At 49.7% G+C, this 27,703-nt stretch overlaps 1 long non-coding RNA gene across 1 annotated transcript; it reads left to right on the plus strand.

Annotated features, from left to right (window-relative positions):
• The first annotated feature begins 18,186 nt into the window (after positions 1 to 18,186).
• LOC140425807 (uncharacterized) lies at positions 18,187 to 26,372 on the plus strand. The gene is made up of 2 exons (XR_011948021.1): positions 18,187 to 18,577; positions 25,866 to 26,372. It is a non-coding gene; the product is annotated as an uncharacterized lncRNA (long non-coding RNA).
• The last annotated feature ends 1,331 nt before the right edge of the window (positions 26,373 to 27,703 follow it).

Raw genomic sequence — 27,703 nt, forward strand, 5'->3', positions numbered from 1 at the left:
TCTTGTTCATTAAGAGTTAAGTCTTGGCAATAGATCGCCTTTTGGCTGGTTTTCATACTAAAGCTATATAACAGAGCACATGTTCCTTCATATAACACACACACATCCTGACCGTGGAGCGATGCAGGCTGGTGCATGTAGCCTGCTGTGGCTGACAAACAACTGACAGCCACAGAAGGAAGAGCTAATCCTATAAAGCAGTAGTCAAATCGAGTTCCCAGTTTAGCATTTTCTTGTTTGTATTAAAAGCAGCTGCGTTTTAAGATGGCCCACAACTTGCCACTGTTTGCCAAAACCAGAGAGGGACAGGACAGAAGAAGGTATCATGAGTTGAGGCCGACTCATCTTTTTCTGCTTCCCATGCAGATGTTTGAAAAGAAAAACTGAATAACACTCGTGAGCAACAGCCTCGCCGTCACAGACCATGGGAACACCGAGTCTGCACCGACCTTCTGAAAGAACATCATTCCCAGGCCCACTATCCTGCCCAATCCCCATAATCCTCACCTAACCTGCACATCTTTGGACACTAAGGGGTAATTTAGCCTGACCAATCCATCAACCTTTGGAAATCAAAACTCTGTCCAACTCAGCCTTGAATATATTCGATGACCTAACTTGCACAGCTCTCTGGGTGGAGAATTCCAAAGATTAATGACCCTCTGAGAGAAGGAATTTCTCCTCCTTGTTACAACTGAGTGTGGGGGAGTGAACAAGTTTCCCTTTATTTAGCCCCCTCAGTTGGTCACAACAAACTTTTTGAATTTAAAAAAAATTATCCACAAGTGCCTTTTCCAATCCAAATGTTTTTACTTTAAAAAGGAGCAAATCAAACCAGTCTGTCTTGTTCAATGAAAGAGTAAGCTCATTATTTACTAAACCTGAGGAAAAATAACAAAAGATGGCCCACCCCACCATGCATACACATATCACAGAAAAAGTAAGAGAAGTTGAGTCCAAATAAAAGTTAAAATAATTTATGATTAGATTCTTTATGCCTTTGAGGTGTAGATTGTTGACCGTTTGAAGTTAGCTGGTTTATTTCAAAATCTTGGAGTGGCATTGATGGTCAGGTAAGTGCTCCATTCTGGAATCAATTTTTACTTTGTAGAGGGAACGAAAGAGAGAGATTCCTTAGTGTGCTTTTCAGCAGTTTTTCCAGATCTCTGTTTCTAGCTTGGTAAAACCAATTCTTATTCCTCCTGTCTATATATTCCACAAAGGAATTCAACTAATGCATCCTGCAATCATTGTTTTCAAACAAGTAACCACATTTTTCATCTCCATCTCAGAAACTTTTGACACATTTCAAGATAGTAGAAACCACCAGGAGATGGGCTTTTTTCATCCCCGCACATTGGGTTTTACATGTTTTTTGGGGGTATCTGGCTGGTTAGCAGTTGCCATTGTCTTGACAGAATTGCAGTTTATGAAAGTCCAATGGCTTACAATTTTTTAAGAGTCCCTTTGAAATGGATCATGACACTCCCCAGTGTGAAATTCCATGCAACATGTCAGACAGGTCCGCAGTGCAATCCATAAAACTAGACCAGTTTCAAATACATTTTCATTGATATTCAAAAAATCGAACAATAACTAGACCTCTCCATGCCTTGGGTTTAGTTCCAATTATGTGCCACTGGATTTTTGTGTTACTGTATAAAATAGTGGAACAATTTCTCTATCTTGCCTCTAGCTACAGTGAGAAGTACAATTAGGTCAGGTACACACAGTGACCTTAAACCCAGACAGAATGTGAAGAAATGCAAGTGTACAAACTTTCCATAAAAATGGTCAATTTACTGGTTGATAGCCAACTTTCGTCAGTGTCCTTTCTTGTTGTTTTAATGGTCCTCTTTAGCCAGTTCAATATATTTTTGGTTGGCTGGTGAAGTTATAAGTAGATTTCACTCAATCACAATTTCCTATTGCCGTGACATCATTGCCACCTTAAATGGAAGTGCCCTGATTTTGAAACTGTGCCCTCTAGATTCCCTCATGAGGGGAAACATCCTCATAGTGTCTATCTTGTCAAGCCCCTCCACCACCGACGCACAGTGACAGCAGTGTGTACCATCTACAAGATGCCCTGCAGGAACTCACCAAGGATCCTGAGACAGGAGAGAAACCTAGGGTCCAGTTAGGTTTACTTCAGAGTTTAATTAATTATCTTAAAATGCAATCTTGTTTGGGACAAGATAGAAGGGGCTATAAATAATATTAGTTTATAAATTATTTTCATGAAAATGTGATAATGCCTCAGCCTTTCAGAAGCGTGTTTGTAAGATAGACTACACAAACGCAACTGTAATTTTATATTAATGTATCTCCAGCACCATAATTATGCCTTCAGTGAAGTGAATTTTCACTCTCTTTCTGACAGAATAATGCATGTTTTCCATTACAGAGGGAGAAGAAAAGTAAAAATGTCACACCCTTGACAATTGTCACACTCGAACACTCCACTCGAGTGAAAGGAAGCTGCATGATTCCCCAGTGTCTCTGGCACCCTGTAGACTTACTGAGAGCATTTTAAAGTTTGAGCTCCCCCTTGCTCTGGTGTAGAGTGGTGCCACAAGTAAACTGGCGAGCTCAGTTGAAAGATTTCACGTTGTACAATTGGAATTGTATTTGTGGCTCTTACCAGCTCACAACCAATCTTTTAATCTGTACAGGCTACTTTTCTGAACTGCAAATAGATAACCTCTGAGCATCAACGAGAATAGGAAGGTGAGGCCACAGTCTGAGGTCTGGAGAAAACAGAGATCATGATCTAGTTTCCTGGGTTGACAAATCCACATCAAATAACTGACCTTAAGTGGAACGTTTATAAACTTGCATTTCTTCACATTCTGTCTGGGTTTAAGGTCACTGTGTGTACCTGACCTAATTGTACTTCTCACTGTAGCTGGAGAGAAATTGTTTCACTATTTTATACAGTAACACAAAAATCCAGTGGCACATAATCGGAAATAAACCCAAGGCATGGAGAGGTCTAGTTATTGTTTGATTCTTTGAATATCAATGTACATGTATTTGAAACTTGTCTATTAGTCTAATGTAGGTGTCACTGCTGAATTAAAAAGAAAAAGCACATTCAGGCCCGGGGATAGTTGGTTTGAGCTTGTAAGTACGGAAGAGAAATCTAGGTTTACCAGCCCTTATAGGATTTTCCGGGGGCCCCAGGACTTTTAGATATTAACGTCCTGGACACTGGAGTGACTAAGCTAGGAGTAAAAAATTACGTGGGTATTAAAACAAATGTTTGAAAATTCAATTTCTTCGAATGCTTTTGTTTACCAGTATTAAAAAGTTTGAAGATTGAAGAAGTTTTTGATTTGGCGGGCTGATTGGAGATGAGATTGTGTGATGAAACCTCTATAATAATAATAATCTTTATTGTCACAAGTAGGCTTACATTAACACTGCAATGAAGTTACTGTGAAAAGCCCCTAGTAGCCACATTTCAGCGCCTGTTCGGATACACAGTGGGAAAATTCAGAATATCCAAATGACCTAACAGCACGTCTTTCAGGACTTGTGGGAGGAAACCGGAGCACCCGGAGGTAACCCATGCAGACACGGGGGTGGGATTCTCTGGTATCCGGCGCGAGTTGGCGCAAACGCAGGAACGCCAGCGTGTTCCCAGAACCACTGGTGTGATTCCTGCGCATGCGCAATGGGTTTATTCCTGTGCAGGCCATGGCGGAGCTTTACAGCGACCGGTGCGGAGGGAAAGAGTGCCCCCACTGCACAGGCCCGCCCGCAGATAGGTGGGTCCCGATCGCGGGCCAGGCCACTGTGGGTGCCCCCACCAGGGCCAGATCCCCCCGCGCCCCCCTGTGGACTCCGCAGGCCGCCCGCAGAGCCAGGTCCCGCCGGTAAGAACCTTGTGTAGTTTACGCCGGTGGAAGAGGCCGGAAACGGGCGGCCACTCGGCCCATCGCGGAGCGGAGAATCGCTGGGGAGGCCGCTGCCAACGGCCCCCGACCGGCGCAACGCGATTCCCACCCCCGCCAAAAATCCGGCGGCGGAGAATTCAGCAGCTGGCGTCGGGGCAGGTTTTACGCCGCCCTCCGGCGATTCCCTGGCCCGGCGGGGGGGTCAAAGAATCCCGCTCGGGGAGAAAGTGCAGACTCCGCACAGACAGTGATCAAGCCAGGAATCGAACCTGGGACCCTGGAGCTGTGACGCACCAGTGCTACCCACTGTGCTACCGTGCTGCCCCCATACTCGAGGAGTACATTCAGCCCGAGCTAACCACCCTAAAATGACGGCGCCTCTCCTGAGCATATTTGCTTTCCTGTTTTTGATTTGGACATTTTGCACAGCATCTTTCTCCGCACTTACACTGGCTGCTGAGTAGCTAATTGGTGCGAAAATGTGCTTCGAGAAAAGACATTGGAGAGCAGGTCACATCCACATTGCCTGGACACACAAAGTTGTCTTTTCTTCTTGTAGAACTCTCTGTCTTCTCTGAAAGTGCTCACTTACACTCAGCTGCACTCTGTTACCTGTTTATGAAGAGGTAATGCTTCATAAACAGAGTATCAATGTACTAATCAGCAGTGGGAGGATCCCTGCTGAGCAGGATGTAGCACACAAATGTACAAGGGGTTTGTGGACAGGAACCCGAAATCGGTCTATATCTGATTTTCTTTTCCCTGGCCTAAGGACATTTCTTTTTATTATTTCCTGAGATGTGGGCATCAATGGCAAGGCCAGCATTTGTTGCCCATCCTTATATGCCCTTGAACTGAGTGACTCGCAAGGTCATTTCAGAGGGCATTTAAGAGTCAACCATATTGTGGGTCTGGAGTCACATGTAGACCAGTTTGTGTAAGGGCGGCAGATTTTCTTCCCTAAAGACATTAGCGAACCAGATGGGTTTTTACGACAGTCGATGATAGTTTCGTGACCACCATTACTGAGGCGGGTTTTCAATTCGGCCTTATTATTAATTGAATTTAAATTCCGCCAGCTGCCGTGGTGGGATTTGAACCCATGCCCCCCCAGGATTTACCTGGGCATCTGGATTTTAGTCCAGTGACATGAGCACTGCACCACTATCTCCCTCCAAAACTGGCCCGTCAGAGGCGATGATGAAGTTCGTCATATACATCTGCCTTTGTCTAGTGAAGGTTCCCAAGTTAGAGCAAATGGTCCACATTTTCCAGGAAGTCACCATTGATCATAATGGACAGTGGGAGGTGTTTTGCTGCCAACTTCCACGATAAGAGACGAGACAAATACACTGGGTTGAGGCGCCTGAAGAAGCCGCTGAACTGAAGTGTAACAACTGCAGTGGATACTTGGGTGTTGTTTCATTACAGAAATAGCACTTGCTACAGCCCCACAGTGGTATGCAGAACGTAACCAAGGATGTAATTTTATAAGCCTATTGAGCAGAATTTTGTTTTCGTAGATGACAGCATTCACATTTACTTTTGTGATTTAACTTGACACGTGCGCCCTTTAGTTCTCAAATGAGCTCAGCCAGTACACTCTTGCTTCCGAATATAAAGGTTGTGGGCTGAGTGTTCATCAAAGGTGGGAAGTGGAAGTTGGGAAATTATCTGACTCCTTCACCCCTCTTCAAGCCCGCCTGCCTTATTTTTGTGTCAGGGACGTGAGCATGGCCTGGAGATGGGCAGGTTAGAAGACCTACCTTGGACATTGACCCAAAGAACAAAGAACAAAGAACAAAGAAATGTACAGCACAGGAACAGGCCCTTCGGCCCTCAAAGCCCGTGCCGACCATACTGCCCGACTAAACTACAATCTTCTACACTTCCTGGGTCCGTATCCTTCTATTCCCATCCTATTCATATATTTGTCAAGATGCCTCTTAAATGTCCCTATCGTCCCTGCCTCCACTACCTCCTCCGATAGCGAGTTCCAGGCACCCACTACCCTCTGCGTAAAAAACTTGCCTCGTACATCTACTCTAAACTTTGCCCCTCTCACCTTAAACCTATGCCCCCTAGTAATTGACCCCTCTACCCTGGGGAAAAGCCTCTGACTATCCACTCTGTCTATGCCCCTCATAATTTTGTATACCTCTATCAGGTCGCCCCTCAACCTCCTTCGTTCCAGTGAGAACAAACCGAGTTTATTCAATCGCTCCTCATAGCTTATGCCCTCCATACCAGGCAACATTCTGGTAAATCTCTTCTGCACCCTCTCTAAAGCCTCCACATCCTTCTGGTAGTGTGGCGACCAGAATTGAACACTATACTCCAAGTGTGGCCTAACTAAGTTGTGTTCAAAATCACAGAATTGTTACAGCACAGAAGGACGTCATTTGGCCCTTCTTATCTGCACCAGCTCTTCAAAAGAGCATCATGGAACATAGAACATAGAACATGGAACATTACAGCGCAGTACAGGCCCTTCGGCCCTCGATGTTCCGCCGACCTGTGAAACCACTCTAAAGCCCATCTACACTATTCCCTTATCGTCCATATGTCTATCCAATGATCATTTGAATGCCCTTAGTGTTGGCGAGTCCACTACTGTTGCAGGCAGGGCATTCCACACCCTTACTACTCTCTGAGTAAAGAACCTACCTCTGACATCTGTCTTATATCTATCTCCCCTCAATTTAAAGCTATGTCCCCTCGTGCTAGACATCACCATCCGAGGAAAAAGGCTCTCACTGTCCACCCTATCCAATCCTCTGATCATCTTGTATGCCTCAATTAAGTCACCTCTTAACCTTCTTCTCTCTAACGAAAACAACCTCATGTCCCTCAGCCTTTCCTCATAAGATCTTCCCTCCATACCAGTCAACATTCTGGTAAATCTCCTCTGCATCCTTTCCAATGCTTCCACATCCTTCCTATAATGTGGCGACCAATAAAAGCTAACACACCGTACGCCTTCTTAACAACCCTCTCAACCTGAGTGGCAACTTTCAGGGATCTATGTACATGGACACTGAGATCTCTCTGCTCATTCACACTACCAAGAATCATACCATTAGCCCAGTACTCTGTCTTCCTGTTATTCCTTCCAAAATGAATCACCTCACACTTTTCTGCGTTAAACTCCATTTGCCATCTCTCAGCCCAGCGCTGCAGCTTATCTATGTCCCTCTGTAACTTGTAACATCTTTCCGCACTGTCCACAACTCCACTGACTTTAGTGTCATCTGCAAATTTACTCACCCATCCTTCTACGCCCTCCTCCAGGTCATTTATAAAAATGACAAACAGCAGTGGCCCCAAAACAGATCCTTGTGGTACACCACTAGTAACTGGACTCCAGCCTGAACACTTCCCATCAACCACCACCCTTTGTCTTCTTCCAGCTAGCCAAGTTCTGATCCAAGCTGCTAAATCTCCCTGAATCCCATGTCTCCGTATGGCCTAGTGCCACTCCCCAGCCTTTTCTGCGAGCCGCTGCACATTGTTTCTATTTAAGTTAATCACTGAATGCCCCCTCCCTTGAATACTTCAATTGAATCTGCCTCCACCTCACTTCAGGCAGTGTATTCCAGACCCAAATCACTTGTGTGAAAAAGGATTTCTCACATCACATTTGCTTCTTTAGCAAATCACTTTAAATCTGTGCCCTCTCATTCTTGATCTTTTTATGAGTGGGAACAGTTTCTCTCTATTTACTCAGCACCCTCATTTGTTTGAATATCTCTATCAAATCTCCTCTCAGCTGCCTACTCTCCATATTCATGGGTGTTGAGCCCTCCAGCCCTTACCCCTCATCCACTCCACCCTTCTTTCATTCCCTCTCATTTCACCCATGTCCCTATGTCCCCTCCCTGCCCCCATGTCCATTCCACACCTCCATGTCACCGTCATGCCCCCAATTCCCAATCATGCCTCATGCCCCTCGATGCCCCCATGCCCCCTCCATGCCCCCATATCCCCTCCATGCCCCCAGGTCCATTCCATGCCCCCCATGCCCCATCCATGCCCCCATTTCCCCATCATGCCCCATGACCCTCCATGCCCCATGCCCCCTCCATGCCCCCTTGACCACTCCATGCCCCCTGACCACTCCATGCCCCAATGTTCCCTCTATGCCCCCATGTTGCCACCAAGCCCCCATGTCCACTCCATGCCCCCATGTCCCCACCATGCCCCCATGTCCACTCCATGCCCCCTGACCACTCCATGCCCCAATGTTCCCTCTATGCCCCCATGTTGCCACCAAGCCCCCATGTCCACTCCATGCCCCATGTCCACTCCATGCCCCCATGTCCACTCCATGCCCCATGTCCACTCCATGCCCCCATGTCCCCACCATGCCCCCATGTCCCCACCATGCCCCCATGTCCACTCCATGCCCCCATGTCCACTCCATGCCCCCATGTCCACTCCATGCTCCATGTCCACTCCATGCCCCCATGTCCCCACCATGCCCCCATGTCCACTCCATGCCCCCTGACCACTCCATGCCCCAATGTTCCCTCTATGCCCCCATGTTGCCACCAAGCCCCCATGTCCACTCCATGCCCCATGTCCCCACCATGCCCCCATGTCCACTCCATGCCCCCTTGACCACTCCATGCCCCCATGTTCCCTCCATGCCCCCATGTCCACTCCATGCCCCCATGTTCCCTCCATGCCCCATGTCCCCACCATGCCCCCATGTCCATTCCAAGCTCCCATGTTCCCTCCATGCCCCCATATCCATTCCATGCCCCCATGTCCACTCCATGCCTCCATGTTCCCTCCATGCCCCCATGTCCACTCCATGCTCCCATGTTCTCTCCATGCCCCCATATCCACTCCATGACCCAATGTCCACTCCATGCCCCCATGTTCCCCCCTGCCCCCATGTCCATTCCACACCTCCATGTCACCTCCATGCCCCCATTTCCCAATCATGCCTCATGCCCCTCGATGCCCCCATGCCCCCACCATGCCCCCATGTCCCCTCCATGCTCCATGACCATTTCATGCCCCCATGCCCCCTCCATGCCCCCATATCCCCATCATGCCTCATGACCCTCCATGCCCCCATGTCCCCTACATGCCCCCTTGACCACTCCATGCCCCCTGACTAGTCTGTACCCCCATGTCCACTCCATGCCCCCATGTTACTCCATGCTCCCATGTTACTCCATGCCCCCATGTCCACTCCATGCCCCCATGTCCACTCCATGCCCCCATGTCCACTCCATGCTCCCATGTTCCCTCCATGCCCCCATGTTCCCTCCATGCCCCCATGTCCACTCCATGCCCCCATGTCCACTCCATGCTCCCATGTTACTCCATGCCCCCATGTCCACTCCATGCCCCCATGTCCACTCCATGCCCCCATGTCCACTCCATGCTCCCATGTTCCCTCCATGCCCCCATGTTCCCTCCATGCCACCATGTCCACTCCATGCCCCCATGTCCACTCCATGCTCCCATGTTCCCTCCATGCCCCCATGTTCCCTCCATGCCCCCATGTCCACTCTATACCCCCATGTTCCCTCCATGCCCCCATGTCCCCTCCATGCCCCCATGTCCACTCCATGCCCCCATGTTCCCTCCATGCCCCCATGTTCCCTCCATGCCCCCATGTCCACTCCATGCCCCCATGTTCCCTCCATGCCCCCATGTCCCCTCCCTGCCCCCATGACCACTCCATGCCCCCATGTTCCCTCCATGCCCCCATGTCCCCTCCCTGCCCCCATGACCACTCCATGCCCCCATGTTCCCTCCATGCCCCCATGTCCCCTCCCTGCCCCCATGACCACTCCATGCCCCCATGTTCCCTCCATGCCCCCATGTCCCCTCCCTGCCCCCATGACCACTCCATGCCCCCATGTTCCCTCCGTGCCCCCATGTTCCCTCCATGCCCCCATGTCCCCTCCCTGCCCCCATGACCACTCCATGCCCCCATGTTCCCTCCATGCCCCCATGTCCCCTCCCTGCCCCCATGACCACTCCATGCCCCCATGTTCCCTCCATGCCCCCATGCCCCCTCCCTGCCCCCATGACCACTCCATGCCCCCATGTTCCCTCCATGCCCCCATGTTCCCTCCATGCCCCCATGTCCCCTCCCTGCCCCCATGACCACTCCATGCCCCCATGTTCCCTCCATGCCCCCATGTCCCCACCATGCCCCCATGTCCACTCCATGCCCCCATGTTCCCTCCGTGCCCCCATGTTCCCTCCATGCCCCCATGTCCACTCTATACCCCCATGTTCCCTCCATGCCCCCATGTCCCCTCCCTGCCCCCATGACCACTCCATGCCCCCATGTTCCCTCCATGCCCCCATGTTCCCTCCATGCCCCCATGTTCCCTCCATGCCCCCATGTCCCCACCTTGCCCCCATGTCCACTCCATGCCCCCATGTTCCCTCCGTGCCCCCATGTTCCCTCCATGCCCCCGTGTCCCCTCCCTGCCCCCATGTCCTCTCCCTGCCCCCATGTTCCCTCCATGCCCCCATGTTCCCTCCATGCCCCCATGTCCCCTCCCTGCCACCATGTCCACTCCATGCCCCCATGTTCCCTCCATGCCCCCATGTCCACTCCATGCCCCCATGTTCCCTCCATGCCCCCATGTCCACTCCATGCCCCCATGTCCACTCCATGCCCCCATGTTCCCTCCATGCCCCCATGTCCACTCCATGCCCCCATGTCCACTCCATGCCCCCATGTTCCCTCCATGCCCCCATGTTCCCTCCATGCCCCCATGTCCACTCCATGCCCCCATGTTCCCTCCATGCCCCCATGTCCACTCCATGCCCCCATGTCCACTCTATACCCCCATGTTCCCTCCATGCCCCCATGTCCCCTCCCTGCCCCCATGACCACTCCATGCCCCCATGTTCCCTCCATGCCCCCATGTTCCCTCCATGCCCCCATGTCCACTCCATGCCCCCATGTTCCCTCCATGCCCCCATGTCCACTCCATGCCCCCATGTCCACTCTATACCCCCATGTTCCCTCCATGCCCCCATGTCCCCTCCCTGCCCCCATGACCACTCCATGCCCCCATGTTCCCTCCATACCCCCATGCTCCCTCCGTGCCCCCATGTCCACTCCATGCCCCCATGTTCCCTCCATACCCCCATGTCCTCTCCCTGCCCCATGTCCACTACATGCCCCCATGTTCCCACCATGTCCCCATGTCCACTCCATGCCCCCATGTCCACTCCGTGCCCCCATGTTCCCTCCATGCCCCTATGCCCACTCCATGCCCCCATGTCCCCTCCATGCCCCCATGTCCACTCCATGCTCCCATGTCCGGTCCATGCCCCCATGTCCCCACCATGCCCCCATGTCCACTCCATGCCCCCATGTCCACTCCATGCCCCCATGTCCCCTCCATGCCCCCATGTCCACTCCATGCCCCCATGTCCACTCCATGCTCCCGATTCTATGATTCTATGTCCCCACCATGCCCCCATGTCCACTCCATGCCCCCATGTCCACTCCATGCCCCCATGTCCCCACCATGCCCCCATGTCCACTCCATGCCCCCATGTCCACTCCATGCCCCCATGTCCCCTCCATGCCCCCATGTCCACTCCATTCCCCCATGTCCCCACCATGCCCCCATATCCACTCCATGCCCCCATGTCCATTCCATGCCCCCATGTCCACTTCATGCCCCCATGTCCACTCCATGCCCCCATGACCACTCCGTGCTCACTCATCCAGTATGCACTAGGTGCACAACGAATGAGCCACGTAATAACCGTCGCAATTTTTGAAACACTCATGAATTTTAAAAAAACAGCCATTCAAAAATCTGTTTGGTAAACATTGACATAAAGCTGTCATATAAACACAAGTAGTGAAAGTCCCATTGAAGAAACCTTTAATTCATTTCGCAACTCTCAATGCAGAACTTTCAGACTAAAGGGACAATCCTTTTAAACAGAGATGAGGAGGAATTGTTTCAGCCAGAGGTTGGTGAATCTGTGGAACTCTTTGCCGCAGAAGGCTGTGGAGGCCAAATCACTGAGTGTCTTGAAGACAGAGACAGAGAGGTTCTTGATTAATAAGGGGCAGGGGTTATGGGGAAAAGGCAGGAGAATGGGGATGAGAAAATATCAATCATGAGTGAATAGCGGAGCAGGCTCGATGGGCCGAGTGGCCTAATTCTGCTCTTATGTCTTATGGTCTTATGGCTCGGTGTCATTTCGGATGTGAGAAGCTGTGAGTGACGGTTGCCGCATTGGTGTGTTTTCATGCTGCGCGCATGCTTGGGCACTTTGATCACGTGTTTCATGCCCCCCCCCCCGGCCAGGCTGAACACTGTAATAAGGCACCGTAAGTACCTCCCCAGCACTTGTTCCAAATCCAGTCAAGAGAATGGCTGCTAGGAAGGCTGTCCCAAGATTTTCTGAAGGAGCCCTGACTCGAAAACTGGATGTGGTGGAGGAGAGGTGGGACATCCTGTAGCCTCGGGGTGGGAGAAGACCATCCAGCAAGGTGACCAACCCCGCAATGGAGGCAGTGGCGGTGCTGGGACTTCCATGCCCACCCTAGTCCTGGACATCCATGAAGCGGGATACTACCAGGTCATCCCAAGGTCTCCTCCCTATCCAGGCTCTCGCAATCACCTAGCGGCCTTCCTCTGACTCCACCGCGGCGCCCTCCTCAATGTCCTCCTCATCAGAGGAAATGTGCCACTCGTCCATCTCCTCCTCTGCCAGTTCCTCGTTCCATTGCAGCGCCAAGTTGTGGAGGGCGCAACACGTAACAACAATATGTGATAACCTCTGGGGGCTATTCTGGAGGGCTCCCCCGACCCGTCCAGGCACCGAAACAGAGGTGTTGCAATACTGGTGGGGAAGCGGGTGTCGTTCGAGGCACTGAATATTGTAGCGGATAATGGAGGTCGATATGTGATGGTGAGTGGTAGGTTGAAGGGGGTGCGAGTGGTACTGGTGAACGTACATGCCCCGAATTGGGATTTATGAAACGCATGCTGGGTCGGATTCCGGATCTGGAGGTAGGAAGCTTGATAATGGGGGGGGAATACAACACGGTGCTGGACCCAGCAGTGGATCGCTCTAGGTCCAGGACGGGTAAGAGGCCGGCTGCGGCCAAGGTGCTCAGGGAGTTTATGGGCCAGATGGGGGGAGTAGATCCATGGAGGTTTGTCAGGCCTCAGGCCAGGGAATTTTCCTTCTTTTCCCATGTCTATAGAGCCTACTCCCGGATAGATTTTTTCATTTTGAGTAGGGCGCTAATCCCGAAAGTGGAGGGAACGGAATATTCGGCCATAGCCATCTCGGACCACGCCCCCGCATTGGGTGGAGCTGGAGTTGGGGGAGGAGAGGGACCAGCGCCCGCTGTGACGCCTCGATGTGGGACTGTTGGCAGATGAGGGTGTGTGCGGGCGAGTGCGGGGTGTATTGAAAGATACTTGGAGGCCAACGACAATGGGGAGGTGGAGCTGGGGTAGTCTGGGAGGCGTTGAAGGCGGTGGTCAGGGGAGAGCTAATCTTCATTAGGGCCCACAGGGAGAAGAGAGAGGGGAGGGAGAGGTTGGTGGGGGAGATTTTAAGGGTATCAGGAGTTATACAGAGGCCCCCGAGGAGGGGCTACTTAGGGAGCGACGGAACCTCCAGACGGATTTCGACCTGTTGACCACGGGGAAAGCAGAGGCACAGTGGAGGAAAGTGCAGGGGGCGGCGTATGAGTATGGGGAGAAGGCGAGTCGGATGCTAGCACATCAGCTTCGTAAGGTGGAGGCAACAAGGGAGATTGGTGGAGTTAGGGATAGAGGGGGGAATATGGTGCGGAGTGCGGTGAGAATAAACAAGGTATTTAGGTACTTCTATGGGGATCTGTACAGGTCTGAGCCCCCAGCGGGGGAGGAGGGGATACGACGATTCCTGGATCAGCTGAGGTTCCCGAGGGTGGAGGAGGAGCAGGTGGCTGGTTTGGGGGCGCCGATTGGGCTGGAGGAGCTGGTTAAAGGATTGGGCAGCATGCAGGTGGGGAAGGTCCCGGGGCTGGATGGGTTCCCGGTTGAATTTTACAGGAAATACATGTACCTGCTGGGCCTGTTGCTAGTGAAGACTTTTAATAAGGCGAGGGAGGAGGGGACCTTGCCCCCGACAATGTCCAGTGCGCTGATTTCTTTGATCTTGAAGCGGGACAAGGATCCATTGCAATGTGGGTCGTATAGACCGATCTCGCTCCTCAATGTTGACGCTAAGTTGCAGGCGAAAGTGCTGGCTACGAGAATTGAGGACTGTGTCCCGGGGGTGATTCATGAGGACCAGACGGGATTTGTGAAGGGTAGGCAGCTAAATACAAATGTGCGGAGGCTCCTTAATGTGATTATGATGCCCTCGGTGGCGGGGGAAGCGGAGGTAGTGGCAGCTATGGACGCGGAGAAGGCCTTTGATCGGGTGGAGTGGGATATCTTTGGGAAGTGTTGCGGAGGTTTGGGTTCGGGGAGAGGTTCATCAGTTGGGTCAGGCTGCTATATAGAGCCCCGGTGGTGAGTGTGGCTACGAACCGGCGGAGGTCGGAGTACTTTCGGCTGTACCTGGGGACGAGGCAGGGGTGTCCCTTGTCCCCCTTGTTGTTTGCACTGGCAATTGAGCCACTGGCCATGGCACTGAGGGAGTCCAGGAAATGGAGGGGATCGGTTCGGGGGTGAGAGGAACACCCGCTGTCGTTGTATGCCGATGACCTGTTGTTGTATGTTGCGGATCCAGTGGAAGGGATGGCGGAGGTCATGCGGGTCCTTCGGGAGTTTGGGGACTTTTCGGGGTATAAACTCAACGTAGGGAAGAGTGAGCTCTTTGTGGTGCATTCAGGGGACCAGGGAAGTGGGATAGACGAGCTACCGCTGAAGAGGGCGGAAAGGAGCTTTCGGTACCTAGGGATCCAAGTAGCTAGGAGTTGGGGGATCCTGCACAAGCTCAATTTGACACGGTTGGTGGAGCAGATGGAGGAGGATTTTAAAAGATGGGATATGCTGCCACTCTCACTAGCGGGTAGGGTGCAGTCGGTCAAAATGACGGTTCTTCCGAGCTTTCTCTTTGTGTTCCAGTGCCTTCCCATTTTGATCCCCAAGGCCTTTTTCAAACGGGTAAGCAGAAGCATCATGGGATTTGTGTGGGCAAATAAGACCCGAGGGTGAAGAGGGTGTTTCTGGAGCGTAGCAGGGACAGGGGGGGCTGGCGCTGCTGAATTTGTGCGGCTATTATTGGGCAGCCAAAGTGGCGATGATCCGTAAGTGGGTAATGGAGGGAGAGGGGCGGCGTGGAAGAGGCTAGAGATGGCGTCCTGTGTGGGCACGAGCCTGAGGGCGCTGGTGACGGCACCGCTGCCGCTCTCGCCTACAAGGTACACCATGAGTCCGGTGGTGGCGGCGACGTTGAAGATCTGGGGGCAGTGGAGGCGACACAGGGACGAGGTGGGAGCCTCGGTTTGGTCCTCAATTCGGGAGAACCATCGGTTCGTCCCGGGAAGGATGGATGGTTTCGGAGCTGGCATCGGGCAGGGATTAGAAGAATGGGGGACCGGTTCATCGATGGGACGTTAGCGAGCCTAGGGGCGCTGGAGGAGAAGTTTGGGCTACCCCCGGGAAACGCTTTTAGGTACATGCAAGTGAGGGTGTTTGTGAGGCGGCAGGTGAGGGAATTCCCGCTGCGTCCGGCATGTGGGATTCAGGACAGGGTGATTTTGGGTGTATGGGTTGGAGAAGGCAAGGTTTCGGCGATTTACCAGGAGCTGCAGGAAGAGGAGGAGGCCTCGGTGGAGGAGTTAAAGGGCAAGTGGGAGGAGGAGCTTGGGGAGGAGATAGATGAGGGTCTGTTGGCTGATGCCCTGAGTAGGGTTAATTCTTCCTCCTCTTGCGCAGGCTCAGCCTAATACAGTTTAAAGTTACTCACAGAGCGCATATGACAGGGGCAAGGTTGAGTAGGTTCTTTGGGGTGGAGGACAGATGTGGGAGGTGCTCGAGGAGCCCAGCAAACCACGTCCATATGTTCTGGTCGTGGCCGGCGCTGGATGGGTTTTGGAGGGGTTTTGCGAGGACTATGTCCAAGGTGGTGAACCCCCGGGTCAAACCGAGCTGGGGATTGGCATTATTTGGGGTATCGGATGAGCCGGGAGTGCAGGAGGTGAAAGAGGCCGGTATTCTGGCCTTTGCGTTCCTGGTAGCCCGGCGGAGGATTTTGCTACTATGGAAGGATGCGAAGCCCCCTAGTGTGGAAGCTTGGATCAATGACATGGTAGGGTTCATCAAGCTGGAGAGGATAAAGTTTGCCTTGCGAGGGTCTGTGCAGGGGTTCCTCAGGCGGTGGCAACTGTTCCTAGACTATCTCGCGGAGCGTTAGGAGGAGGTCAGCAGCAGCAGGAGCCCAGGGGCGGGGGAGGGGGGGAGGTTGCGGGGGGGGGGGGGTTCTTTTGGGGTGGCGTGTGGGTTAAGGTGTTTTTTTTTCCCTATTTGTGTTTTTTACTGTTATATGGGGGGTTATTGTATACGGGGCAAATCCAATGTATAATTTCTGCTTGTTGTGTTCTTGTTTCTTTCTCCTTGTTGGGGTGCGTGGGGGGGGGTTTTGAAAATTGGTTGAAAAATTTGAATAAACATATATATTTAAAAAAATGTTTGTATGTTTTAATTTAGATTATGGTCATCAGATTTTTAAAGAGCCCCAGGGCTTTTTGCTGTCACTGTCCTTGTAACATCTGATTTTTTTTCATTAGTGTTCATAGAATCGCTGCTGTGCAGAAGAAAGCCATTCGGCCCATCAAGTCTGCACTGACACTTCGAAAGAGCACCCTACCCAGGTCCACATCCCTGACCTATCCCCCTAACCCCACCTAACCGTTGGACACTAAGGGGCAATTTAGCATGGCCAACCATCTAATCCTCACATCTTTGAACTGTGGGAGGAAACCAAAGCACCAGAGGAAATGGCGGTGGCATGGTGGCATACTAGTTGCCTCACAGCGCCAGGGACCCAGGTTCAATTCAGACCTTGGGTGGCTGCGTGGTGTTTGTACATTTTCCGAGTGTCTGCATGGATTTCCTTGAACCATTGAATAGAACCATGGACCAGGGACCCAGGTTCAATTCCGACCTTAGACCATAAGACATTGGAGCAGAATTAGGCCACTCGGCCCATTGAGTCTGCTCCGCCATTCAATCATGGCTGATATTTTTCTCATCCCCATTTTCCTGCCTTCTCCCCAGAACCCCTGATCCCCTTATTAATCAAGAACCTCTGTCTTAAAGACACTCAGTGATTTGGCCTCCACAGCCTTCTGCGGCAAAGCGTTCCACAGATTCACCACCCTCTGGCTGAAGAAATTCCTCCTCATCTCTGTTTTAAAGGATCGTCCCTTTAGTCTGAGATGGTGTCCTCTGGTTCTAGATTTCCCTACAAGTGGAAACATCCTCTCCACATCCACTCAATCCAGGCCTCGCAGTATCCTGCAAGTTTCAATAAGATCCACCCTCACCCTTCTAAACTCCAATGAGTACAGACCCAGAGTCTTAAACCGTTCCTCATACGACAAGCTCTTCATTCCAGGGATCATTCTTGTGAACCTCCTCTGGACCCTTTCCAAGGCCAGCACATCCTTCCTTAGATACGGGGCCCAAGACTGCTCACAATACTCCAGTCACCATTGGTGAGTGTCTGTGTGGGCTTTGTATGTTTTCTCCGTGCCTCTATGGTTTCCTCTCATAGTCCAAAAATGTGCAGGTTAGGCGGATTGGCCATGCAAAATTGCCCCATAGTGTCCAGGGATGTACAGGTTAGGTTCCAGGGATATGGCGGGGGAGTGGACACAGGTCGGCTACTCTTTCAGTGGGTTGGTGCAGACTTTATGGGCTGAATGGCCTTCTTCTGCAATGTAGGAATTCTATGGTTCTATTCCATGGTTCTAGGAATCCCATGCAGACGCGGGGAGAATGTACAAACATGACACGGTCACCCAAGGTCTGAATTGAACACGGGTCCCTGGTGTGTGAGGCGGCAGTGCTAACAAGTGTACCACCGTGTTATCCGTGTTATTGTTTCTGCCTTGTTTACTTCAATTATCGTATTCATTTATAGTTATCTCAATTAAATGTTGTGTCCTGATGTTTCAGTAAGATACGTGAAGAAGCTTGTAAAATTTAATGTGAAATATTTATTAACAAAAATAATTTTATAAATACAAAACTTTGAAACCAGTTAACATTTAACTTAACATTTAACTTTATCAGCTGAACAGTGTACTTTAACCCTGAATCAGCTGGGAGAACACGGTGTGCTAACATTAGTGTCTTTGAAGGAGTGAAAAGCACCAGTACCGAGGCCATGATCATCTAAAACCAACTCTGCTGAGTAGGATGTCAGAGTGCCGACTGCCTGAGCAAATCTTCTTCACCCAACTCAAGGAAGGATGCCGAACAAGAGGAGGACATAGGAAGCTCTTCAAAGACATCTTGAAGGCTTTCCTCAAGAAATGGAACATAGATCTTTGCTCAGAAGCGACCTATATGGAGGAACCTCCTGATTGAAGGGACACAATTCTTCGAGAACACCTGACGGCAAGAGGAGGCCCGGAAAAGGAGCCTGAGAAAGGAATACCAGCGACCTAGCATCTAAGGGCTGACCCCACCTTCTGGAACACCTGCCAAGTGAGTGATTGAAGATGTGGCTCGAGGATCGGGCTCATCAAACACGCAAGGACCCACAGAACCCGTGACCAGTAACGCGGAGTAGCTTAGGTGGACAATTATACCAGTTAGCGAGTGATCCCTGCATTGTATCCATCATAGTTCCTTTAATAGAATTAAAAGCCTCATGACAAATCAAAGTTTAAAAAATATATATCTTCCTTTCATTTTATTTGCATTTTAAACATATTTATAAACATTTTTAGAAAAAATATTATCTACTAAAAAAATGTTTCCCGATGTCTCCTGCCTCTGCACTGAAAAATTTCAATGTAAATAAAAGGTGTAAAAACTCACCAAATATTTGAGTAAAGTGGCCCAAGTTAGCACTGCAGCTGGATTTTTTATTCAGCAGTGCAGGGCTTCAAGCAGACAAAAAAAAACATCCGGGAGTTTAAACGCTGCAGGCTTCCAGCCCGCATGCCTAAATGCCCTCACTTCCGAGTCGTCACGTCTCGCATGGGCGGCACACCAGCAACATAAGTTGCAAATGATGCAGGAAGTTACGGGCCAATCAGCCAATACATAACTGGCAGCCCTCCTGGCTCCCAAAGTTGTGGCTCCATAAAGCCTTGTATTCTGGACATCCACCACCCTCCCAGCCCAGCTGCCCAGGCTTCCCGGACCAGTACCAGGGCCCATCGAAAAGGTCGGTGCCCTTCAGCCATGGATTCCAGCCTCAGGGTGGGTGGGTTTTACAAGTGACTTCGTTGTCTTCTTGCCGCTGAGTGTTTACCGCTTTAAGGGGCCAAACAAACTCCCCTCTCAGAGTCAGGCCAATGACAGACTCCCACAACTGCTCCCCATCTCCACTAATGAACATTGTTCTTTGCCCACCGTGCTGCCTTGGTGCCTGCCCTTCTCCCAGTTCAACCCTATCAGTGCCAAGGCGGGCTCAACCCCCTGGTACCCCGCTCTGGAGCTGGCCTCTCAGACCTGACCTCTCCAACACTAGGTGTCCCACTTTGGAGCTGGCCTCTCAGGCCTCCATAACCCCATGACCCCCTTCCCCACCCCCCCCCCCCCACACCCCACTTCCACCCCCACCCCCCTCCTGCAGCACAAGCCCCTTAGCTGACTCACCACAGGACCCTCCGGTGCCTCTCTCCCCTCGCACACTCTGGTGGGTAGTGGTGACATGCATGCTCACCTCCGAACTCTCCCTCGGATGTGGGGTCTCCAGTTCTCTGTTTGTAATAACCTGTTGTAAACCCCGCTGGTGTAACATCATGTCGGTGGGGTTGGACATTCCAATGAAGGGGGCGGTTACAGCGGGACTGGCTGGTAATTATATAATAGATTCAAATAATTATATAATAGGGGTGGAACTTTCCTAAAAAATGGCAAAATGTCAGGTTCTGACTGAAAGAACTGTGTTTCTCCTCAGATCTCCTCAGATTTCTCCTCAGATCAGATTTCACTCCTGATCTTCTGACACTTCGTAAAAAAAAAAGCATGGGGACGTGTATTGTGATGTCATTCTGGTGGGGTAGGGCCTAATAGAGCCGGCAAGCTCCGTTTCACAGAGATGGGAAAAGGACGCCCAGATCTCAAACTGTGGTTCAAGGCCCCCCTCATCAGGGTTACTCCTCCTCAACGGCATTGGGGCACCCCCCATTTTAGGTCTCTGCATCTCCCACCATCATGCAGGCACAACCCCTCCCCTCCACCATCGATCCCCCTACCCACCATAATGGGAACCCCCTTGTTGGCCCCCAGTGCGAGAGTTAGCAGCCATAACGGGATTTGCACCTACGGTGAAGGGCCCAGAAAATTTCCCCGAGATTTCCGACCTTCCTGGGTGTGAGCCGTGTTGCATCAATGGCGGGGTGTGGGGATGATCATATTGCGAGATCCTGCTGGAGCAATCTTGTTTTTCAGTTCTCGCAAGATTTTACCAGCAGCAAATGGGATTGCAAAATCCCAACCTTAATCTTGTCCAAATAAACATGCATGGATTGAAGAATCACTTCAATGAAAGATCAAGTTGTTACGAATTGATAAAGCTGTCAGTCAATCAAAACTAGTCCCCTTTGCAATTGTGTAAACAGATGCCTGCTGAGCTGAATCCACTCTGAATTCTTGAGCTCAGGCAAGCATTCATAATGATGCCATCTGGCATAACAGATGCCTGACCATCTGTTCACCCTGATTCAGATGATACAATTGCTGGAAATGGGAATGTGGGCAGGAATTCTGTCTGCATTCTGATCGATAGAGACGTGGAATCTGGCCCCTGTGTATTTGCCCACTCCCACGTTGTCTAAGTTGTGATTTCAGGATTAAGGAAGTTGTACATAATTGAAGGTGACATCCTTCCAATCAGACATTAAGCTGAAGCCAAGGCTGCCTGTTCAAGTGGATGGAGAAGAGAATAAGCATCATTTGAAGATCATAGAGATTTCCTGATGAAGATTCTTCCCTTGACCAGCAATGCCAAAATGATATTAAAATATCATTCACCTCTTTTGCTGTTTGTGGGGCCTGACTGTGGACAAATTTGCTGCTACATTTGCCTACTTAACAACAGTAGCTGTACTTCAAAAGTAATGAATTGCCTGTCAAACACTTTGGGATACGCTATGGCCATGGCAAGGGCTGTTTAAATGCAACTTTTCTTTTCCTACATTTCTTTTTCTTCAATAAATTTAGAGTGCCCAATTCTATTTTTCAATTAAGGGGCAATGTATCGAGGCCAATCTACCTACCCTGCACACCTTTGGGTTGTGGGGGCGAAATCCACACAAACATGGGGAGAATGTGCAAACTCCACACGGACAGTGACCCAGAGCCGGGATCGAACCTGGGACTTCGACGCCGTGAGGCAGCAGGGTTAACCCACTGTGCCACTGTGCTGCCCTCTTCCCTACGTTTCTTAACGTGCAAGGCAACAGAGCTAAAATAAAACTCCTCCTTGCCCTTACACAAACTCTTCACTGACACCCTTGCCTCGGAGTCAGACAGTTGTGGTTTCAAATCCCACTTGAGGGATTACCTCGTCATGGTGGGGCATGGGCCGCAAAATGCGGTGAGCCCTTCAAATGTCCATTGACTTTAGCAGGACTGGAAAATCCCACCAGTGGGAGGGGCAGGAAATTCCACCTGAGGACGTGAGCACAAATATCAAAGCAGACACTCCAGTGCCATACTGAGAAACATAGACAATAGAAGGAGGAGGAGGCCATTCGGCCCTTCGAGTCTGCTCCACCTTTCAATTTGATCATAGCTGATCATCAAGTTCAATACACTGATCCCGCCTTCCCCCAGCCCCCAGATCGCTTGATCCCTTTAACCCCAAGACCTATGTCTGATTCCTTCTTGAAATCATACAACCTTTTTGCCTCAACTACTTTCTGTGGTAGCGAATTCCACGGATTCACCATATTTCTTCACCTCAGTCCTAAAATGTTTGCCTCTTATCCTCAAACTATGATCCCTAGTTCTGGACTCTCCAACCCTCGGGAACATTCTTTCTGAATCTACCATGCCTAATCCTGTTAGAATTTTATATGTTTATATGAAATCCCCTCTCCTCGTATGACAGTCCTGCCATCGCAGGAATCAGCCCAGTAAACCTTCGCAGCACCCCCTCCATAGCAAGAACATCCTTCCTCAGATAAGGACACCAAAACTGCGCACAATAGGGATGTAAGGCAGGAATTCAGGGAGCTAGGGTGGAAACTTAGATCTAGGACAAACAGAGTTATTATCTCTGGGTTGTTACCCGTGCCACATGCTAGCGAAACGAGGAATAGGGGGAGAGAAGAGTTGAACACATGGCTACAGGGATGGTGCAGGAGGGAGGGTTTCAGATTTCTGGATAATTGGGGCTCATTCTGGGGTCGGTGGGACCTCTACAAACGGGATGGTCTACACCTGGACCAGAGGGGTACCAATATCCTGGGGGGGAAATTTGCTAATGCTCTTCGGGAGGGTTTAATCTAGTTCAGCAGGGGCTTGGGAACCTGAAATGTAGCTCCAGTATACAGGAGTAGTAAGGTCATGAGTAAGGTTTCAAAGTTGCAGGAGTGTACCGGCAGGCAGGAAGGTGGTTTAAAGTGTGTCTTCTTCAATGCCAGGAGCATCCGGAATAAAGTGGGTGAACTTGCAGCATGGGTTGGTACCTGGAACTTCAATGTTGTGGCCATTTCGGAGACATGGATAGAGCAGGGACAGGAATGGTTGTTGCAGGTGCCGGGGTTTAAATATTTCAGTAAGCTCAGGGAAGGTGGTAAAAGAGGGGGAGGAGTAGCATTGTTAGTCAAGGACAGTATTACGGTGGCAGAAAAGACGTTTGATAAGGACTCGTCTACTGAGGTAGTATGGGCTGAGGTTAGAAACAGGAAAGGAGAGGTCACCCTGTTAGGGGTTTTCTATAGGCCTCAGAAAAGTTCCAGAGATGTAGGGGAAAGGATTGCAAAGATGATTCTGGATAGGAGCGAAAGGAACAGGGTAGTTGTTATGGCGGACTTTAACTTTCCAAATATTGACTGGAAACGCTATAGTTTGAGTTTTTGTCCAATGTGTGCAGGAGGGTTTCCTGACACAGTATGTAGATAGGCAAACAAGAGGCGATCCATATTGGATTTGGTACTAGGTAATGAACCAGGACAGGTGTTAGATTTGGAAGTAGGTGAGCATTTTGGTGATAGTGACCACAATTCGATTACGTTTACTTTAGTGATGGAAAGGGATAGGTATATACAGCAGGGCAAGAGTTATATCTGGGGGAAAGGCAATTTTGATGCGATGAGGCAAGACTTAGGATGCATCGGATGGAGAGGAAAACTTCAGGGGATGGGCACAATGGAAATGTGGAACTTGTTCAAGGAACAGCTACTGCGTGTCCTTGATAAGTATGTACCTGCCAGGCAGGGAGGAAGTGGTCGAGCAAGGGAACCGTGGTTTGCGAAAGCAGTCGAAACACTTGTCAAGAGGAAGAAGGAGGCTTATGTAAAGATGAGACATGAAGGTTCAGTTAGGGCGCTCAAAAGTTACAAGTTAGCTAGGAAGGACCTAAAGCGAGAGCTAAGAAGAGCCAAGAGGGGGACATGAGAAGTCTTTGGCAGGTAGGATCAAGGATAACCCTAAGGCTTTCTATAGCTATGTCAGGAGATAAAGAATGACTAGGGCAAGAGTAGGGCCAGTCAAGGACAGTAGTGGGAAGTTGTGCGTGGAGTCCGAGGAGATAGGAGAGGTGCTAAATGAATATTTTTCATCAGTATTCACACAGGAAAAGACAATGTTGTCGAGAAGAATACTGAGATTCAGGCTACTAGACTAGTAGGGCTTGAGGTTCGTAAGGAGGCGGTGTTAGCAATTCTGGAAAGTGTGCAAATAGATAAGTCCCCTGGGCCGGATGGGATTTATCCTAGGATTCTCTGGGAAGCTTGGGAGGAGATTGCTGAGCCTTTGGCTTTGATCTTTAAGTCATCTTTGTCAACAGGAATAGTGCCAGAAGACTGGAGGATAGCAAATGTTGTCCCCTTGTTCAAAAAGGGGAGTAGAGACAGCCCCGGTAACTATAGACCAGTGAGCCTTACTTCTGTTGTGGGCAAATCTTGGAAAGGATTATAAGAGATAGAATGTATAATCATCTGGAAAGGAATAATTTGATTAGCGATAGCCAACACGGTTTTGTGAAGGGTAGGTCATGCCTCACAAACCTTATTGAGTTCTTTGAGAAGGTGACCAAATAGGTGGATGAGGGTAAAGCAGTTGATGTGGTGTATATGGATTTCAGTAAAGCGTTTGATAAGGTTCCCCACGGTAGGCTACTGCAGAAAATACAGAGGCAAGGGATTCAGGGTGATTTAGCAGTTTGGATCAGAAACTGGCTAGCTGGAAGAAGACAAAGGGTGGTGGTTGATGGGAAATGTTCAGACTGGAGTCCAGGTACTATTGGTATACCACAAGGATCTGTTTTGGGGCCACTGCAGTTTGTTATTTTTATAAATGACCTGGAGGAGGGCGTAGAAGGATGGGTGAGTAGATTTGCAGATGACACTAAAGTCGGTGGAGTTGTGGACAGTGCGGAAGGATGTTTCAAGTTACAGAGGGACATAGATAAGCTGCAGCGCTGGGCTGAGAGGTGGCAAATGGAGTTTAATGCAGAAAAGTGTGAGGTGATTCATTTTGGAAGGAATAACAGGAAGACAGAGTACTGAGCTAATGGTAAGATTCTTGGCAGTGTGGTTGAGCAGAGAGGTCTCGGTGTCCATGTACATAGATCCCTGAAAGTTGCCACCCAGGTTGAGAGGGTTGTTAAGAAGGCGTACGGTGTGTTAGCTTTTATTGGTAGAGGGATTGAGTTTCGGAGCCATGAGGTCATGTTGCAGCTGTACAAAACTCTGGTGCGGCCGCATTTGGAGTATTGCGTGCAATTCTAGTCGCCGCATTATAGGAAGGGTGTGGTAGCATTGGAAAGGGTGCAGAGGAGATTTACCAGAATGTTGCCTGGTATGGAGGGAAGATCTTATGAGGAAAGACTGAGGGACTTGAGGCTGTTTTCGTTAGAGAGAAGAAGGTTAAGAGGTGACTTAATTGAGGCATGCAAGATGATCAGAGGATTGGATAGGGTGGACAGTGAGAGCCTTTTTCCTCGGATGGTGAAGTCTAGCACGAGGGGACATAGCTTCAAATTGAGGGGAGATAGATATAAGACAGAAGTCAGAGATAGGTTCTTTACTCAGAGAGTAGTAAGGGCGTGGAATGCCCTGCCTGCAACAGTAATCGATTCGCCAACACTAAGGGCATTCAAATGGTCATTGGATAGGCATATGGACGATAAGGGAATAGTGTAGATGTACTTTAGAGTGGTTTCACAGGTCGGCGCAACATCGAGGGCCGAAGGGCCTGTACAGCGCTGTAATGTTCTATGTTCTAGGTGTGGAAGTGCTGCGCTGCCAGAGGTGTTGTCTTTTGGACAGGATATGAACTAAAGCCCTGTCTGTTCTCTCAGGTAAAAAGAAAATCCCGCATTTTGAAGAAAAACTAGGGAGTTATCCCCAGTGTCCTGGCCAATATTTATCCCTCAATCAACACCACAAAAGCAGATTATCTGGTCATTCTCACATTGCCGTTTGTGGGAGTTTGGTTTGAGTGAATTGTCTGCCCTATTTCGTATATTATAAGAGTGCCTGGATTTGAAAAAACAAGTACTTCATTGACCGTAAAAGTAATTTGAGGCGTCCTGAGGTCACGAAAGATGCTATATGCTGCAAGTTTTTTTTTCTTTTTCTCGAAACAGTTTGTCACAGCACGCAAATCCCTCCAAAAAAAAAAGCAGCCGATTAACCCATTGCCAGATGTGGCAAAACATGAAAAGAAGAACAGGAGGATGAGCATGTCGAGAACAAATCTGGAATCCATTTCGTTGCTGGATCCTGCAGGAGCTCACAGCGACAGTTAATCACCACAAACGATGCTTTTACTGGTGACAACAGCTAACCCCTTCAACACAAACAAAACAGATAGCTCTTGTCCAAGTATTAATTAATACAGAAAGGTACACACTTAAGTCAGCAAACGCTTGAAATACTTGTTGCCATTCATTCATCCAGCTGTTCTTTAGAATGAATCAATGCTGCTTCTGTGTTCATGTTATGTGCCTTAGTCAAAAGGCAATGGTGCAGCAGAAAATAATGGCAAAGTGTGCTAGGTTTTAAATTGCTACTTAATCAGTTTTCTTTAACTAGCTGTCCTCTTGCAATATGTGTCTACATAAGCTGTTATTAAAACAGGATTTTAAGATGGATTTTTATTTTACTAAGATGTGCATATATTTATTACATTACCCTGTGGACCATTCACAGGTTCAAGAAATGCCAGATTTAAGGGCTCACTTTTTCCTTTATCACCGAGTCTCTCAGCTCCTTAAACTGGGGACGGCCAGAAAAACTTGCCTGTCGAGTTCGTGGCGGTGACGACAACTGTACAGCAGCTTGTGACAAGCTACATTCATCACACTCATAATACGACAAAAGAAACCAAATAATGACTGGGAAGAGAGTCACTTCCTGGCTTTGTAGTTCCAGAAATTTTAATGATCTATCCTAAAGAGTGATTCTGCACAGATGATTATTGCCACTGAGTTGAAGAGTCATTCGACATTCTGATGATTTTTGAAAGGCTTACAAGCTTAACCTTAATGGTTGCTGAAAGGACAGAAGGCCGTGCAAGATTGTGCATGATGTCAGGCAGTAGGCCAGAGCCTCCTCTTGGTTGGAGTCAATCTCCATCATCACTAAATGGCTAATTTTCCAAATGCATGCTCCCAGCGTGGAACCTTGCCTGTCAGGAGTGTTTATCTGGAATTGTTTTCGTGCTCTGATATATTTTCCATCCATTAATTTTAATGGATGGAAAATTCTGAGAATCACAATCACAATTTCCTGAAGTGTGCTGCTGGGTGCCAAGGTTGACCACCTGGTGATGTGTAACTTCCAGCTTCAACGGCACTAGGGGCAAGAATTCCAGGTATGAGAGAGAGTTCCCGCAGACAGGAGAGGTAATATGTGAAAGCCAACGGCCGGTACTGTGTGAGGGTTTGTCTCTGTCCTGTTAGTCTGAAGACGAATGTTTCAGTTCCAACCAATATAGCATTGTGACAATTTTTATGTAGTTTGATATTAGTGCCCATATTTGTCAGGAAATCACTGGCACACTGTCACAACAAATATATATTTGTGAGTATCCTCTCCACAACAGATATAGAAAGTTATGCAGGCATGGATCAGGAACGCTGACCTTCACAGTCAAATTCCCGATATGCAGTCTTCTGGGAAGCCCTGAACCAGGAGCATCAAATTGTAACAATGAGAGACACGAGATCCAGGGTGGCACAGTGGTTAGCACTGCTGCCTCACAGTGCCAGGGATCCGGGTTCAGATCTGACCTTGGGTGACTGAATGAAATTTGCACGTTCTCCCCGTGTCTGCATATGTTTCCTCCGAGTGCTCCGGTTTCCTCCCACAGTCCAAAGATGTTCAGGTTAGGGGATTGGCCATGATAAATTGCCCCAAAGAGGTTACAGGGAGAGGGTTGGGGAGTGGGCCTGGGTGGGGTCCGCTTTTGGAGGGATGGGGC

The sequence above is a fragment of the Scyliorhinus torazame genome, chromosome 6, assembly GCF_047496885.1.
Source record: "Scyliorhinus torazame isolate Kashiwa2021f chromosome 6, sScyTor2.1, whole genome shotgun sequence".
In the NCBI taxonomy this organism is placed as follows: Eukaryota; Metazoa; Chordata; class Chondrichthyes; order Carcharhiniformes; family Scyliorhinidae; genus Scyliorhinus; species Scyliorhinus torazame.